Source organism: Strix aluco, chromosome 1, assembly GCF_031877795.1.
Source record: "Strix aluco isolate bStrAlu1 chromosome 1, bStrAlu1.hap1, whole genome shotgun sequence".
Lineage (NCBI taxonomy): Eukaryota > Metazoa > Chordata > Aves > Strigiformes > Strigidae > Strix > Strix aluco.
In genome coordinates, this window is record NC_133931.1 from 140,616,550 (window position 1) to 140,633,733 (window position 17,184).

General features: G+C 40.8%; 1 long non-coding RNA gene across 1 annotated transcript in view; it reads left to right on the forward strand.

Annotated features, from left to right (window-relative positions):
- Positions 1-11,063, forward strand: part of LOC141934110 (uncharacterized) — a 43,656-nt gene extending 32,593 nt beyond the window's left edge. The window contains exon 4 of the long non-coding RNA XR_012626278.1: positions 11,031-11,063. This is a non-coding gene — a long non-coding RNA (uncharacterized LOC141934110). The remainder of the gene's footprint in view (positions 1-11,030) is intronic.
- The last annotated feature ends 6,121 nt before the right edge of the window (positions 11,064-17,184 follow it).

A 17,184-nucleotide genomic window follows, 5' to 3' on the forward strand; every position in this document is an offset into this window, starting at 1 on the left:
GTCATTTTATATTAAAAAGAAACTTCCTTTAGGAAAGGCGCTTTCACAATTCACTAAAAATTTTGAAATGGAAGATCTTGTTCCAGGAATTTTCACCATCCTAAATTTCCTCTTTTTTTCTCGGCAAATGATTTTTGCACATTTCAACAATAGTTAGGACAGGCAGCCAAACTTGTGTATATTTATTAAACAAAGTGCTAAACAACTCCATGGCTAATCCTTTGCTGGTTACTACAAATAAAGATAATTGCAGTGCTGAAAAATTACAGTTAATTGCAGTTAGGAAAGGCAACTCTGGAACCTGGTCCTGCTTAGTTTAAACCCTCAAATCCCCAAATCCTTTTATGCAGGTTTTTATTTCCTGAAACTTCCTTTATCTTCTAGCTTAAATTCAGTGCATACAACATAACGGCTGCTGAGGTGGAGTTATGGGGCATGCCGGGAAAGGAACTCTGAGCTAGCAGTAATTTTCATGTTTAATTAACTATATAATCAGGACGCTTGGGCAAGGCTTTTTTTCCAAGGAAACATTCTTCACCTGCATATGTACTATCATGAAACCCAGAAGCTTCTTGCAGAAACGTATGTGCCTCCCAAGTCCAGAGTGGAAACTGCCCCAAAGAAGAGAGCGAGGCACGTTCTCCTCCCACCAGGACTGCAGGCTGAGCAGGTATTTGCAGCCACATCTTTTGCCTTCAAATGGAGTGTTCTCCCCACTAGCCTCTTCCAAGGTGGACCTGTGTCAACTTCTCCCACCCTTGTCCACATGGAAGAAATAGTTAATTTACTGGGATTGTTTCTCTGGCTCAGTGATCATTACATGAATCTACAAATAAAATGCTTGGGAAGTGGGTTCCATTCTGAACTGGATACTTTAGGGATGTGAATGAAAATCTGTCCTGGTCCAGGTGGCGGCACTGGACTTTTAACTACGGGGGGATGCCCTGTTTTGGGACACCATCCCCACTCCTTTCCCTTTCTAAAGACTAGGAGAGGGTCAGGCTCTTCTGCGGATCAGTCCAGACACATGTGTGAGTTCTTCCTCCCCCAAACTTTGGAGCTAAAGCTGAGGCTAAAGCATTCTTATTACTGCTAAGACAACAGCAGATTAAATAGGATGAACTGATCGGCTGTACTTCTTGTAAAGTTATCCCCAGAGATAAATGTACAATGTTGTTATGGAGGCTGTGGTGGTGTCTGCAGCGTAACTAAGGCTGACAGACTGCTTGCATGTGGGTGGCTGTCTTCTTTCCAGCTGTGACCAGCTGAATTATATCACCTGTCCCACTTGATATATTAGGATATGCCCAAACTCAAGATGCATGTTGCTGCAATAGGGAAATTAATGTCCACCACTGGAGGCAATTAATAATGATTAGGAGCAAAACAGCAGGGTTAAATCTGTGCATTTAACAAAGTGTTCATACAGCTTTTTTATACTACACTTCAGCCACTGGGTTCTCTCAAATTTCTGCTCCTTTTTTGGGGGGCTAGGACAACCTTATCTTAATTAATGTGTAAACTTAGTTGAAATGTCAAAGTTGTTTCAGTAAGACATGTTTATTCATTACTTAATTCCAGCTTCAGCTCCGGTAGAGGAAAGCATCAAACATGCCTGTGTGAAGGAGTCTATAGAGAAAAATCTTAACATTCATTTCTGTGTCCATTTTCATTCAGAACAGCACAGCTCTGGGTATTTGTGTTTGAAGTCACTGCATTTCTTTGATTTCTGGACTCCTCAGCTAGTGTACTAAAAACTGGCAGCAAATTGGCACATGGAAAATTTGCAATGCTCAGTTCAGTGCAACTCCTTAATTACCATAGAAAATGGTGAGCGATGGGTTATTAATTTCTCTTTTGTGACCAAAATGTGATTTCAGATATAAATATTGGGCATCTAATAGGAACAGGATGCTCTTGCATATTTTAAACCTCCAGGATATAGGAAGCCTTGTGGTATGCAGTGCTTTGTGAATCTCTGTTCGAAAGCACATGGTATTGCCAACTCCAGGCATTCGAAAATTTATGATTGAGGTTTCTAAACTCATAAGAATTTCCTTTTATGCAGTTTTAACAATAGAGAGATTCCTTAATATTCCTGAGATTTACAGCATACATACCCATTCACAGTTATTTTATCTGCCTTTTGATTTTTGATTTCCTCTTTGACATTTTCATACCCTCCTTTGAAACTATAAGGACTTAAATCTACAAGCTAAAGAAAACTACAAGACTTTAAAAAAAACATGATGATTGCGATAAGCTAGGGAGAGTCTGCAATGGGGTATATGATGGCAGGTAAAGGACTTCATTAACCTGAAGATCTACCTCAAGTCAACTTTATCTCTTTGTTGTATTAGGCAACAGTTTCCATCAGCACTGAGGGATGAAGAACATAGATTTCACCAAACCCAGGAGCCACTCTTGACAGTCAGGGTGGGGATGATGATGGGGAACCACATGTAAAAAAGCTATTGACATTTTCCATGTTAGCTGCATCTTTCAGAGTTTCCTATGTGATAAAAAGGGCTCTGGGACTAATTCTCCGTTTTCATGACTGAGGGCTATGGTTAGGTCATTTGCAGAATCCCTAAAAGTTTGTCTTCAGCCACATGCTCTGTAACTTCAGGCTTAGTATAAATACAATGCAGAAACCCTCTTCAAAATGAAAACTTTACAAGTTCAGTACTGATATGTCTCACAAGTCCTGCAAGTTCACCAGATGCACACTGCTCAAATCAGGTTCTACATGTGAATGAAAATACATAAATTCTTTTGTAACTTGTAGATAAGGACTCATACATTTGCTCATCTGGAAGTATAAGAAAAGACTTTTACTAGAGTTAAAAGTGGTGCACTATACCTTCAGCTGCAACCTAATGGTTGGTAGGAAAGCCACCATGTAACTGTGAGATGACAGATTTTGGGGGAGGTTTTGCATGCTTTGCTTGTTTTCACAGTGGATCAGCACAATGTTATTTAACTTACATTCAGTCCTGAATACAGAATTGCAGACTTTCCTTACTTGCCAGGAAAAATGTACTTCTTTGGTGTTTATGATGATGAGCAAAAGAAGCCATACAAAATGCATTTCACTGAAAATAATAAAATAGTCATGGAGAGAGAACCTGTCAGATTACTTGAAACATATCCATTTCTGGGATAGTAATACAAAATTTGAAGTAAAAATAGAAAAGGAGACCAATAGCCCATGCCGAATGAGCTAGGCAGAGACAGCAGAAGTACTCAGCAGACATGACACTGCTCTCATCAACTTGGCCCGAGAGGAACATTTGCTATTAGATGTAGACTCCTGCATAAAACATGGTGGTAATGATTACTCTGAACTGGGTCCTTCTTGTGAAGAGGGAATGGTACTGACAAGACAAATGGGGCTATAAACATTATTTCAAGACCAAGAAGAGAGACCTTGAAGGGATAAGATTCTGACCCAAGACATTTCCTCTCCTGTAAGAGGGAAGATTGTCATGAAGCCTTCCACATTCAAATTGTTGACTGCACAGAGGAGTGATGATCTTTAATGACCACAGCAAACTTAATTGAAGAAGAAATCTACTCTGTACGTTGTGCCACTTCTGAAGAAAGTAACTGATGACAGATAGGAGCCAAAAAGAAAAAGAAATTCGGGAAAAGAAATACATCTTTCACCTGTATAAAAGGAAATCTTTAATTGCTTCAGGCATTCTCCGTCATTATCTGTAAATCTAGGATCCCTTGCTGACATACAGGGCAAAACAACCAAGAAAAGTTGTATAAATCTTAACATGGTTCTGTGATAACAGTGATAATAATAATGATAATAAAAATAAAAATAATCATTAATTTAAATCTTCTGAAGGCCAATCGATCTCAGGGTAGACCTGTTTTTTGTGACAGCCATCACCATGAATCCATAGGTTACCTGCTTTGTCCCAAGAATTGTATTCTTCATTTGCTGAATTAGTCTTCAGTATACAAATGAGAACATAGGCAGGTAGCTTTTCTATCTGAAAGTTAATTTTCTCTGCTATTATTATTTTGACTTAGTTGACTTTCAGCAATTATTTATGCAGACCTATCTCTCTAACCTAATCAGTTTCAACACATTTTTCTGCAGTACTCATCCTTGGGTGGCAGGAGAAAAGCTATTATTTTAGATGCTGCTTTATTGGACAACAATAACAAGTGTATAGGGTATAACTGCTTAATCTTGTTGTTGGTTTTAAGATATGAACTGTAGCAGGCTGGGCTGGACCAAGAAAAGGAGCAAACATCTGTTCACAGGTCCTCGGGCTACATTTGCTTGATCTTTCTTTATCACAGTGCCTTGATCTAAGAACAAGGAGTGCTGTGTGCAGCTGGAGGATGGAAACACTGTGATGTTGTCCATTGATCTGAGCACTGCTGTACATGGATGTGAAGGGTTCCGGTGTGTCTCACAAATCCCAGTGAAATCGACTCACATTTATTCTGTTATTTGGCTATTTATTCTTACCCTTTTTTTCCCCTGCAGGGTTGAACATGACACATGGGTTCACACTAGCATTTTTCAAACACTGTGCCTCTGTAGCTGGGTTAATAAAAAGATGGTCAGCTAGTAGCCTGCTTTTAGATGATTTTTTCTAAAAATAAAATTGTGCCAGATGTTTATTTAGAAACCTGGTAGAACAGACTGAGAGTAATTCCAGTTTCTGTGAGTGGAAATTGGAATTCATTATTACCGGGCACTAAATGTTCGGATGCTTTTCCGAGGTCCTTAAATCTATTTCATTTCCATGTTGACAGAGATATTAGACAGCTGTTGGAAAATCTGTCCCTTCATTCAGTGCTACAACAAGAAAGCTTTCTGTTTAACTGCCAGGGGTCAATAAAGCTCTTTAATGTACTAATCAGTGTTGAGTGAAGTGTAGGAAAGTGTAAGAAAGAATTCTTTCACTTCAATTTTGTGTGAAATTTTGTTGGTTCTTCCAGCTTACCAGTGTCACTCCTGGCCATGTTCATGATGGACTGGAGGGCTGAAGCACATTTTCTGAACAATTGCCCCAAGGGCTCAGATCCAGCAGGCCCATTGGTGGCAGATGTAGCCGGGTCAGCGAGAGGTTTTTCTTCCTGCAGGCTTTCCAGGCTGGAGCGGGAAAGTCTCCTTGCTCTGCCTGGGGGTACGATGAGACTGCTCAACCCTTCCCTTCCCAGCCACACTTTGGGGACTGAGCAACTGCAGTGCAGGGTTTCTTCTCCAAGTGATTTGAGGTCTCGTGCTTTTTCATGGTGTGAACAGCATCTAGCAGAGATTGCCTTGTGGCCATCTCCTCTCTCGCTTGCAATCAAACGACATCACTATGGAAACTGCTTGCATGGAAGAATAACATTAGGGAAGGCAGTCTGTGTTGTTAGCTCTCTTTAATGCAATATGTGTCTTAGTCTTTCCTCCCAAAAGTGGAATTAGTGTCTGGTTTTGCTCTTTATGGGAGCTCTCCCATCCCAGCTGTTTTGCTTCCCCACTTCCCCAGGCCATTCTTTCCTGACACCTGATTTTTCTTTCTCCTCAGTCTGCTCTCTGAGAGCTCGCATCCTTGCTCCCTGGGCATTTTACACTGCCAGCTCTGCTCCCTCTGGCTGCTCCTGCTCCTCTCCTGCTTGCAAGCTGTGCTGACAAGATCCAGGCACACTGGTGGTTTTGCCCTTAATAAAAGCAGCTCTCCTTTCCTTTTCTTCTTCTTATGGCACAGGAAGATGCTGTAATTGGGGCAACTCAGTAATGTCCTCCACCTTCTTACCAGCTGCCTCATCACAATTTCGAGGTCTTCTTAAGAAAACAGTGTATGACTACCAGAGTGGCTGCAGAGGAGAAGGACCTGGCTTTATCTGAGCTTTGAGGCCAGCATTCAGCAGGGAGTTGTGACCAGGAGACATTTGTGGTTCCTGCCTCCCAGGGTATGGAGCTGTTGCTGTAGGGAAGCCTTATTGTAGGTGTACACCTGGCTGTCACCAGATATTGCTAAGATTGTTTATTATGAGACACAGTTCTCATATAACATTCAGCATGCCAGTACGTAAGAGGAGGAGATTTTCCATCCCTTCATTTACCAGTTGATGCTTAAATTTTTTTTTCACATTCCCCACATCAGAGGTTGTTGAAAGCAGAGCTTTTTAGACTGCTCAGTGGCCTTCTTCAGATGTGATAGCATATTGTGAGTCCTTTTTAAGTACCTTAACACTGCGGCCCCCTTCTCCCTTCCTGGAAAACAAGCAATAATTGGGAAATACATGACTGAAAAAATACGTGCATGGTGGTGACTACTGAGGATTAGAGGGCTGACTGGGTGCTCTTACAACCTTCAGCCCTCAGAAGTGCCATGACATAGATCCAAGCCTCCATAAAGCTCTGTGTCCCTGGTTAGCTATTTGTAAAGTATATATAACAACCCTTTCTTAAGAGAGGAATAAGAGGGTGTACAGCTCCAGTCTCCATGGATGCAGGGCTGTAGATCAGCACAAATTATTATAACTAATGCTAAATGCTGTCTTTTTTGGACAGGTGATTTCCTGAGTTCGCGTTTTGAACAGAACTTACAGGGGTATTTTATAATAATTTTCTAACAGGATGCTTGGCCCTCAAAATCAGTAATCTAAACCAGCATGCAAGAAGAAAAAAATGTTTTCTGCTGGTGTAGGCAATGAGCACACCAGCACTCTGACATGAGTGTAAATGCTTTGCAATTGTTTGCTATTAAAGTTTTAAAATCGATTTTCCAATAGCTTTAAATACTTGGGTAAAACCTTATAATAGGTTAGGCAATCATTTTAGCTTTTATAACACAATGTGAATTCAGACACATGGTTATGCTAAAATCTTTCCCACTTGCATACCTCTTACATAGATTACAAAGGGAACGTGTTATAGACAATAAAATCTTGGGGGGGGTGGGGGGTGGGGGTGTGGAATTGTCATCCCTTTTCTCCAATGCCATTAAGCTCAGAGACAGTGATGCTGGCCATTGCTTTGTAAAGGAAAAACAACAAGTTTACGGTTCCTCATTTCCCATGGCAAACAGATTGCTTATTTTAATTTTGAAAATAAAACGATGGAGGCGATGTGGGTCTGTAAATAAGAGTGTGCATCTCAATTTTCTGCAAATGCTTAAGTGGTTTACATCTGTTTCCTCCCAGTTGTATTTCTCAAACATGAATTTCCATTTTAAAAAGAGTCATAAAATCACTACTGTTTCTCTGTGGATCTATTAGCAATAAAATAGCCTACAGAGGTTTGCACAGCCATGGAAAATGTACAGTGATAATAGGCTGTCCTGCTGTTACATGGCTTATGCAAACTTTACATTTATCACTGCAGAACCATCTATCCGCAGGGTTGGAGTACAGCAAACAACTGAATAAAAAAGACCAAAAGAAGGAAGATGATACAGGAAGCTCTATATACACATCATTAATCAGACATGATGAATTCTCAAACTTGAATATATGTTTTCTCAGAGCCAACCAAGGGAAAAAAAATGCTGATCACAATCTGAAATGTAAAACTTTACATAAAATTAATCTCCTGCAAACCGATACTGCACTAAAGGACAGAGAGACAAAGAGAAAGAGAGAGGGAGAAAACTTGTATTCATATCTGTCTCTTAGCTTTCATTTATGGTACTCCTGCTATCCAAGGACTAGCATCTCGTGGAAAAAGACTTGCAGGTTGATCCTGGAGCGACTCAGCAATTAGTGTAAGTCAAAGTGTCAGGAGTATGAAAAAACAGGAATTGCAGCCAGACCCAGGAGAATCTCTAATCCATCCACCAGGATCAGACAGACCGCTTTCCATTAGCCAGCCATGAAGCCAGTGCTGTTCCAGTTTGGCATTTCCAACTGAACAGGAATTTACAGCCAGCTTAACTTCAGAAGAGAGCCCCTGGTCACCTAAGTTCAAAAAAAAAGATAGAACTGGCCACACCAGTGTTATAGCTGGAGGTCTTCAGACATTTGTCACCACAGGCAGAAGTTCAAGACTCTTCTAATTTTTGCATGGGCCTACATGGGCTAGAGGGTTTCCCAAGGCATCTAGGAGCACATGGCATCCTGACCACATTATCCATTTGCTAGCTATGTCTCCTGACAGCAGTCACCAAGGATGATGGCTGAAGAAACATTAAGGTCACTCTTTACCAATTTGGGACTGTTCAGCATCTTCCACAGGAACCGTGGGCTGCAGCTCCTACAGAAGAAGAACACATAGATTAATCTCTCACAAGAAAGCCTCATTGGGTTGCTCCTTGCTTGCCTCAGTCTAATATAAATGTTTATCAGGGTGAAAGCAAGTGGCTGCTCTTTATAGATGGCAGAAGGTGACAGTAATATCATTGGATGCTTCTTAGCTAAAGGGTAATTGGAATAAGAGAAGGAAAAGGGGAAGAGGGACAAATAAAAGGGGGAGAAATGTGGCTTCTAGAAGGGTAAAGAAGACTGGTGAGAAATAAAGCCTCTCCCCATTTGGATGGATTCCTGTCATTATTTGAGCTGCCAACTTCACAGAATGAAAGCCAGAAAAGCACCCAGTCCAGGCACACAACATTAATCTGGTTGCCTAAACAGAGTAAAAAGGTGAATGAAGAGAAATGATCCATCAAGAGAAGCACAAGACATATATGAGCTCAGAAAGAGCAATGACTTTTTGTACATTACTTTGGAGTCAAAAGCAAATTGTCAGAAGTTTCTTTTTGAAGGTCTGTGAGCTAGCTTTTGTATAAATGCATCATCTTTTTCTCTCATCAGGGATCTCATGGGAAGCATGACAGCAGCCATTATTGCTTGTAAATGGCATACTGAAAAACATGGGACAGATTCATTGCTAGTGGAGTCACAGTGTCATAAAAGTACCTCTGTGGATGAATTTGGTCCTATGAGACCTTCTGAATGCATTGGTGTTTTTAGCTGAATGTAAGCATGGCTGGAAATTTCAGTTTTGTGAGCAGGAGCCTAGCTGTTGACTGTTTTAGGAGAGATGCATAAGTCTCAGTGATGATAAAATACTTCCATATTTCAAGATCAGTGAAACATCTTCAGTCAAAAAACTCCATCACACTGGAAGAAGCTACTTTTCTCTGTCCCCTCAGGCACTACACTGGCATTTTTTGCCTGACTTTAGCTGTCTTGAAGGTTTGTTTCTTCAGCTATCTCTTCTGTCAGGGCCAATGGACAATGTAGCAGCTTCATTATTTCTGAATATAATTATTGCCCAATGACATTTAGAGGTAGAGTTATTGAGTGCTACAGTGTATAGTCAACAGAGAGACTGACCATCACCTCTCTGAATATGTATAAAACCTCTACTTCCCTTCAATACTGTAAATTACTTACTGGAGCTCACATTTGCTACTGCTCTAGGACTAACACTAACCTTTCAGGAGCTGAAGGGAATCTTAGTCTGTGTGTTTATGCTATCCAGGACATCTCTTGTATTCTCAGGAAATACGAGGAATCACTTTCTTGTAGGAGTTTTCCTTGATGCAAGTGAAACCACGGCTGCGTTGTGGCCCTGAAGCCATGGAGCCTGGCGAGAGGTTGGATTTCAGGTCCTGGCTCTTTCGTTTTATGGGCAGATGTCATGAAATCTGCAGAAGATTTTTTCCCTATCTCTCCTTTTGAAGCATAGGAACATCTCCCTTGTTTCAGTAAGCTCTGTAAGGACCATGTAGACAGAAGATTGCTGGTGTGAGGAGGGGCTGTGACACACCCCACTATGACAGTGCTATGGCAGTCCTGACAGTGGTACATGCTGAAGATAACCTTCCTGTGCATAACTGGGAGGATATTTTTGTTCTGGTAAATGAGCTTTAACACCTGCAATTATCATCTGAGAACTCTTTCTAAGATTGGGCACCAAAAAAAAGTGTTCTGGAAGACCTAAATAGAAAATCAGTGACTGACATACTGAGTCAAGAAAAAAATGATAGCATGACATTTTTACAGGACAGTGTTGCTAGCTATTCAGCGCCTGGTGGTTTTCCATCTTGAACAAATGGCAATGAACAACTGTTTAGCAAACATTTAGGGAGCACAGGACTGCTTTTCAGGTGAAAAAAGAGGGTTATGATCTTGGGCAACAGGATTTTTAGCATCAACTGGCTTAAGTTTCCATACTTGACTGTCATTAAGACTCCCATAACATTGGATTAGGGATGTTAATACAATTGTTACGGTTAAATTCCAGCACAACTTTCAGTAATAACCTCTTTCCTGTCTAAAATCCCCCTGCAATTTCAGCTCAGTGAAAGACTGCACTCATCTCATTTCAAGGTTTTCCGTGCACGGGCAGAAGATTTGCACAGCTCAGTCCACGGGTGGCTGCAGTTCACGGGTGGGCGAAATGATTCACAACATGCCAGGGTTTGCTGATCCCTTGGTGGGGAAGAGACCTTCTGCAGAAGGGTCCATGGGTTCCACGCAAGAGGCAGAAAGAAAGGGAGTGATCAGGTGTAGGAAACCCGCCTTCATTACCACTGGCTTGGTTTTCTTTGTAACTAGCTCGAAAAGCTGATTGCACACTCCAAAGCTAACAGATAAAGGGCCCAGGTAAAAGATAAATATCTACAGTCTGTTAAGCAGCACAAATTTTGGAAAACACAGGAGGTCTGCGCTCTGTCTGAGGCTGAGACCGAGGGCTGTAGAGTTGCCCAGGTGAGGAGGAGATCATCCAATGGGTGTCCTGCCAGTTTTGGCTTGGCTGGAGCTATGCTGCCAACTTGAGTCACCCCAACACCCCTGTCAGCCCCTGACAGGGGCAGCTCACCTCCTGGGCCCAGGTTACTGTGTGAAAAGACCAGCCTGAGCTGTTAAGGTAAGTCTGGCTGCGGAAAGGCCCCATGAAGAGTTGTTCTCCACCACAGGGGCAAGGAGAAGATGGTGGGTGTGCATCACACATGGAGGACCACCACTCAGAGACACGGGATATACAACAAGTGACCAGACCCTGAAGCCAGATAATTTCTAAATAATGTCATTGTTTTCACTTGTTTTAATTCTTCCAGCTTTCAGGTTCATGGAGGGAAGGTGGGAAGCCTGACTTACTGAACAAATCATCTGCTTTTTAAGGCCATCTCAAAGCAAACCTTTGGGAAGCCTGCAGAAGAGAGAAAAATCCTGACTAAAGCACCTTCTTAAGAATAAACAGCAAAAATATCTTACTGCTACTCAACCTATTTAAAAAACCAAAACCCAATGAATTCCTGCAGCTCCTACTGACAGCAGCTCCATAACGTCGTCACTGATATGAAACTTAGGACAAGGCTCTCTCTGCTGATGGCACTCCATAAATAATATTCCTACTCATTACTAAAACCTGAAAAAACTCTGAGGAGAGAAATGTCATGTGCCTGAATATAACGATATTACCCATCTGAAAGCTAATGCTCCTATTTTTTTTCCTCATACTGCACAGTATATTGAAAAGACCCAGTATATGCTATAAGTGAGGATACCTATAATTCTTTTTCTCCAGGAATCTTTGCACTTTCTAGACTTACTGAATGCCATAGAGGGAAGGAACAAGTTTAAAAAACAATTAGTAGGACATGTGGTACTCATTCTTGGCTGAAACTGCACATTCTCATCTGCCTGAAAATACTCAGCAGTCGTTCATGAAAAATGTTTTTGAACTAATGAGCTATATTTGCATTCCCCTTAGAACAGATTCAGAATTTTTCATCTACACTGCACCATGAAAAATGGATGTGTTTTTCACAGAGGTAATTTGAACATAAACCACCGCATCAATGGGAAGACAACCTTTGCAGAAACTTTTTAACTTAACACATTCCATTTGTTTTCACTGGGGAAGGTCAAACTTATGTGAGAGATGTAAATTTCATGCACAAACCTAGATGCTGATGAGATTTGTTTTTGTAGATAATCTGCAGCAGAGAAATTTTTCATAATGTCACCGCAAAATAAATTAAAATGTTCATCTTCATATGGCTGGTTCCATTGCATTAAAATAAATGTTGCAAGCTCATTTAATTAGTATAGTTAGGAATGTCTCTTCCCTGCTTCACTGACTCTCCAAATCACAAGTTAATTTGTCAAAATCAGACCATTGTTTTTCCTTCATTCTTCATTACTGAAAAGACAGCCCCATTTAAATAAATGTTTATGCTACAGAGAGCAGAGCAGTGAACAACCCCAAATATTTTTCTAAGCCCATGTTGGAAACGTTTGGAGTGCAAAGAGCTAGAGTGCTTTTGTGTGTGTGCATGCATGTGTGTGTGCGTGCGCGTGTGTGTGTTGTTATTGGATATTTGACTAGCTGGAAAGGTACAAAATTGAGCAGTCTGCTGTAACTGATGATGTAGTGCACACCATCTCTCATGCCAGCGGCTACATGCACTTGGAAGCAGTTTTCTTCTATGTTTTCAAAGACAAATGATGACAAAAGATACAATCTCTATAAATTACCCTAATCAAATCATTCTCTTCAAGAACTCTTGGTTAATCAATTAGTCAGTGTTCGCAGTTCTTATGAATATCACTTCAGAGCCTCCCATAGCGTTCTTCTCTTCCAACAGCAAATATTTAGAGCATTTTATTAGAAAAAACAAAAAAACAACAAAAAGCCCCCAACAAATTAAAACAACAACATATATAGCAAATAGACAGAGAACTTCTGCAACCATATAGAGTCCATTAACATAAAGTAAACTCTTTGGATTTACAGATATCACTGAGGTAGAAGTTACCTGAATTTTGTTTGTTTGTTTGTTTGGCTTAGTTACTATTTATACCAAGGTCTTTTCGGAGGGCAGCTATCACAAATGAATGGAAAAGACCACTAGACCATCATCTGAGCCCCATACTAATGTATTTTTACACTGTATGAGGCAGGTACTGCTTCTGTGACATATGCTGCAGTGCTGTTCTTCAGCCTTCTCCAAGAGCCTTTCGACCTGCACAGGAAAAGCTTTTACATCTCAGTGCTATCTTCCTTCTAACTGAGAGGACTCAAAACAGTCAGAATACTCACGTGATTTTCCTTATCAGGAGGTTTTTGGCTTTATCTTGTGTTGGGTTTGGGTTTTTTCTCTTTTGGGGTGGGATTTTTTTGCTATTTATCTGTCTTCCCCTTATTACTTTGTGTGAGTTGTCTAGAAAAGGGCAAACGAGAGCACGAAAAAGCATTCTTCCCACTAAGTTCCTTGGCATGGCAGTATTTCAAAACGTTATTCAAATTCTGTATCTAACGTGAATCTTATGATACTGTGAAGGAGAATCAACCTTATTTTCACTTTCAAGAGCTTCAACTTGAACCTTATTTCATTAATAAATCATGTCATTAGCAGGCAAATTTAATTGCAGTGATACTTCATGAATTCACAGTAAAAGCATGCTATATATTAACAGTTGGCATATTGACTTCCAGACATAGGAACTCTGGTGAACTGTGGAAAATCGACATGTGCAGCTGTTAGGAAAACCCCTCCAAGATCACCAGAGTAGCTGAAGAGAGAACAATATATTGAGAGGACTTGTTCAAAGCAAGCCAGGACCTCAAGACATCTTTTAAGGGACGTTGGTGATGCCATTTTCTGACATGACCTCTACTTCACATTCCTATTTGCATTTGGAGTGGACATAAGCATCCCAGAATAGGAAGAGCAGCTGTCATTAGGCAGTTTTGGGTAGCCCAGGTTTCTTCAGGCCATAGGTCATGTCCCAAGGCTGGATTAGCTGTGTAGCAGGACAGGTTTCCCCTGTCTGAGAGGAGGGAAGAGGGCTCTGTCATGCTCCAGGGCTGGAGCATCTCTCTTCCCATAATGGTCTTACCTGTTTTGAGACAGACTGGAGATATCACTAGAAGCAGACCTGTCTCTGTAGCCAGACTACCACTTTAAGTATTGTTCTGGTTGTGGGGTCCCTTTCCCACTAGCTCCACAGAAATCTCCACATGGATTCAACAATCCTAGAATCCCCTATGATCTCACATGCTCTCCAAGCAAGGGACTGCAAAGGAGAAAGAAAGAATAACACCATGCTTCTGGACAGATTGGTGCACATGAAAGCCCTTAACTCTTGAGGTTAGGCAGAGAGGAAGTCAAAAACCTGTTTTAGCAATCTGCCCCAATCTTTACACACATACGCCCATGGCATCTGGAGTAGGTGCCTTACATTTTCTCCCAGCCACATGAAGAGCAGAGATAGCCACTGAAGAGGATAAACCATTGACGGGAGGTGCAGATGTGCTTTGAGGTTCCCTCCACTCCACTGTTAGTTGCATAAGGAGACGTTACTGAGGAACATCCAGGTGGAGGAGACAAAAGCCTCTGTGCCCCCTTCGGATCAGCTGAAGGCCATTTCCACTTCCACAGATCTCTGGAGAAGAGGGTTATGGGATGACCTGAAATTCCCTCCTCCTTTTTCTCATTGTCCATCTGATACAAAGCTCCTGTACCAGTTCAGCAGCAGCATATGAGTCTAGGAAAAATAAGTGTAAAAGAAAACACTGGCAGGTATATTTTTCTTCTATAGATTATTTTGTATAGGAAATGTTTTGAAAAGTACCAAACTTGGATTCACAGGGCCTGGTTCTCCTCAGCAAGTCAGCGACAGTAGACTGATGGAAACAGTAGGCTTCAGCTTGTATGAAAAGTTTCAGTCCAAGAAAACATACACATCTGTACATTCAAACAGGTATTATACAGCTTGAGCATTGCTAGTTCATACTATTTCAGATTTTTTTTCTTTAAGACTCTGATGCTGAAATCAAGAGATTACACAAGAATCAGCTTAAATCATTAAATAAAACAAGGCTCCAAAATAAAACTCTCCAGAAATAATCTTATTGGTTGAAGAAGAAAATATGAACTGAGCTCATCCTAAAAACTGAGAAACCAAAAGACAAAGTGAAACACTTCCTATTTAGCAATCATGCATCTGAGGCTTGTTTTTTCACTACTGTGGTGACCTGATGGCTTGCTCTGAAATACACAGACCGAAGGGGTTGCAGTGCAAATCTCTGCATGGAAAGGTCTGCTGTATGCACTTTCTGCCTCAGCTATGAATTCACACCCTGGGCTCAAAATCTGCTTTGAACCCCTCTCAGAGGTCATGAACAGGAAAACCTTTTGCTCCAGCTAACTGCTCTCCTCCCATTAAAAAGCAGCAGTCCTCCTCACAATGGGGTATGCTGGGAGCTACCTGAAGCATCTGAGATTCAGGCTGTGGCAGTGATGCTGCCTTGCCTCTCTGCAATAAGAATCGTGGTTGGAAGATGGGGGAGGCATAATCCACCCGCAGAGCAGGTCTGTGAGGCCAGACCTGAGCTGCTCTAGGGTAAGTGAAATAAAAGCTGTCTGTGATAAGACTTTTCCCAATGGGACCAGAGCTCACATGCTCATATCCAAAATCTCTCGTGCTTTTCCACCCACACTGAAGTTACATACGGCATTTGTTCAACAGAAAGAGTGGGAAGTGTCTTCAATTAAGCAAATTAATCTACTCCTCTCTCCTTCACTGGGAAAGGAACAGCCTCTGTTAGGGAGCTTGTTTTTGCTTCAGTGAATCAGACTGCATCAGAAACTCCAACGAGATCTTTCTGAAGAGCAAAAAAGTTTCACGACCTTTCTTTGTTGTCAGTGCCTCCAGGACTCAACTATTCCAATAGATGTTGTATCACCATCCATGGACAGTGTGTATAAGAGACACAGTGGTCTCCTAAATAGACTTGTGCATAAAAAAAGACAGGACGGAATGCAGAGTACAACCCCCTACTGCAGGAACCCATCTTGACTTTTAAGAGCCTATATATGGCAATAGCTCTTTTCTCACTGTTATAAAAGTTCTTAAAACAGTCCAATAACAATTTATCATTTTCACAAATGTTAGTCCATAAAATCATATCCTACTCACTGCATTGCAGGGCCCTTAGACCTAGCTGTAGGGGCAAATAAGGCTTTTTTCCAGGTTTTTTAAGGTTTTGCTGAGGCACCGGCCATACTCCTCCTTTAAATAAAGTTTCCTGTGTCCCAAGGACTGATAGTAACAGTTCTGGTGAGTGAATTCCTCAATCTCTCTCTCTCCTTTTCAAGTTGCATCTGGAGATCATGGTCTTTGAATATTTTCGAAGTGGAGAAATATACACCAGAATGGTGTGTAGTTCACTGGCATTCATGAAAAAATGCCTCGAGAGAACATTTGCAGGGCAATTTGCAAAGGCAAGACTGTGAACAGGTGTGATAAGACTACAGGTTAGGTCATACTAATATTTATACTCTGCATTTACTATTTATATCAGTCTCTATCTATGTATGTTAACAGAGATGCTGCAAAATTCTCTGAGTCCAACTCTTCACTATTGTGCATCGTGACAAAAGCTGCTGCTGCCACTACATTCTTTTCTATTTACTACATGGGCACCATCTCCTTTTGTTTGTGGGAAGCAGTGCTTGCTATCAAACTCTGTCTCAGAAAGAAAAACAAGGCTGTACAAAAGCATCTGAGTAAACTGCTTCTCCAAGAAAACCTGAGTTAAGCTGCCAGTAATAAATACGTTTATTGGGTAGACAGTAAAAAGTACTGAGGAGTTTAAAATAAATTCTGAGTTATTTAAACTTAATTTATGACCAGGAAAATAAACCCTTTCTTCTACTATTAATGTTTTTTATCTGGGCCATCAAATGTCACACCCTACTGATTTTGGATGTAAGGTCACTAGAAACAACATATCAGTGGTGTCAGCAATACAAATCAACTGAAATTCCCTTAAAAATAAAAATGTCAGGAGTAAAATAATAGGCAATAGTTATTTCATGGTATGAAAGACTTGTAATATATCAAGAGTTCACCTTTTTCTATCTTTATCATATATCACTTTGAACATTAAGTATACCTCCATTTCATATATTTTAAATACAGATAATGTATCTAGCTAAAACAATAATCTCAGAGAAAAGTGCACTGAAATGATTGTTTGGGTTTGCATTCACTTTTTGAAATGTCTCCTAATTTATATCAAATGATGAAGCAATAGCCCTGTCTATAAAAGGCAGTGCGGTGCACCAGCTGATGCTTTCTAAGAACATATTTCTGTGTTAATGGAATGGGGGAATATAAAATTGACCTGGACTAATGATTTTAGCATGAAGAAAAAAGAAGGGGTGGCCCTTCACTCTGGCTGACCCTTCATTTGGCCCA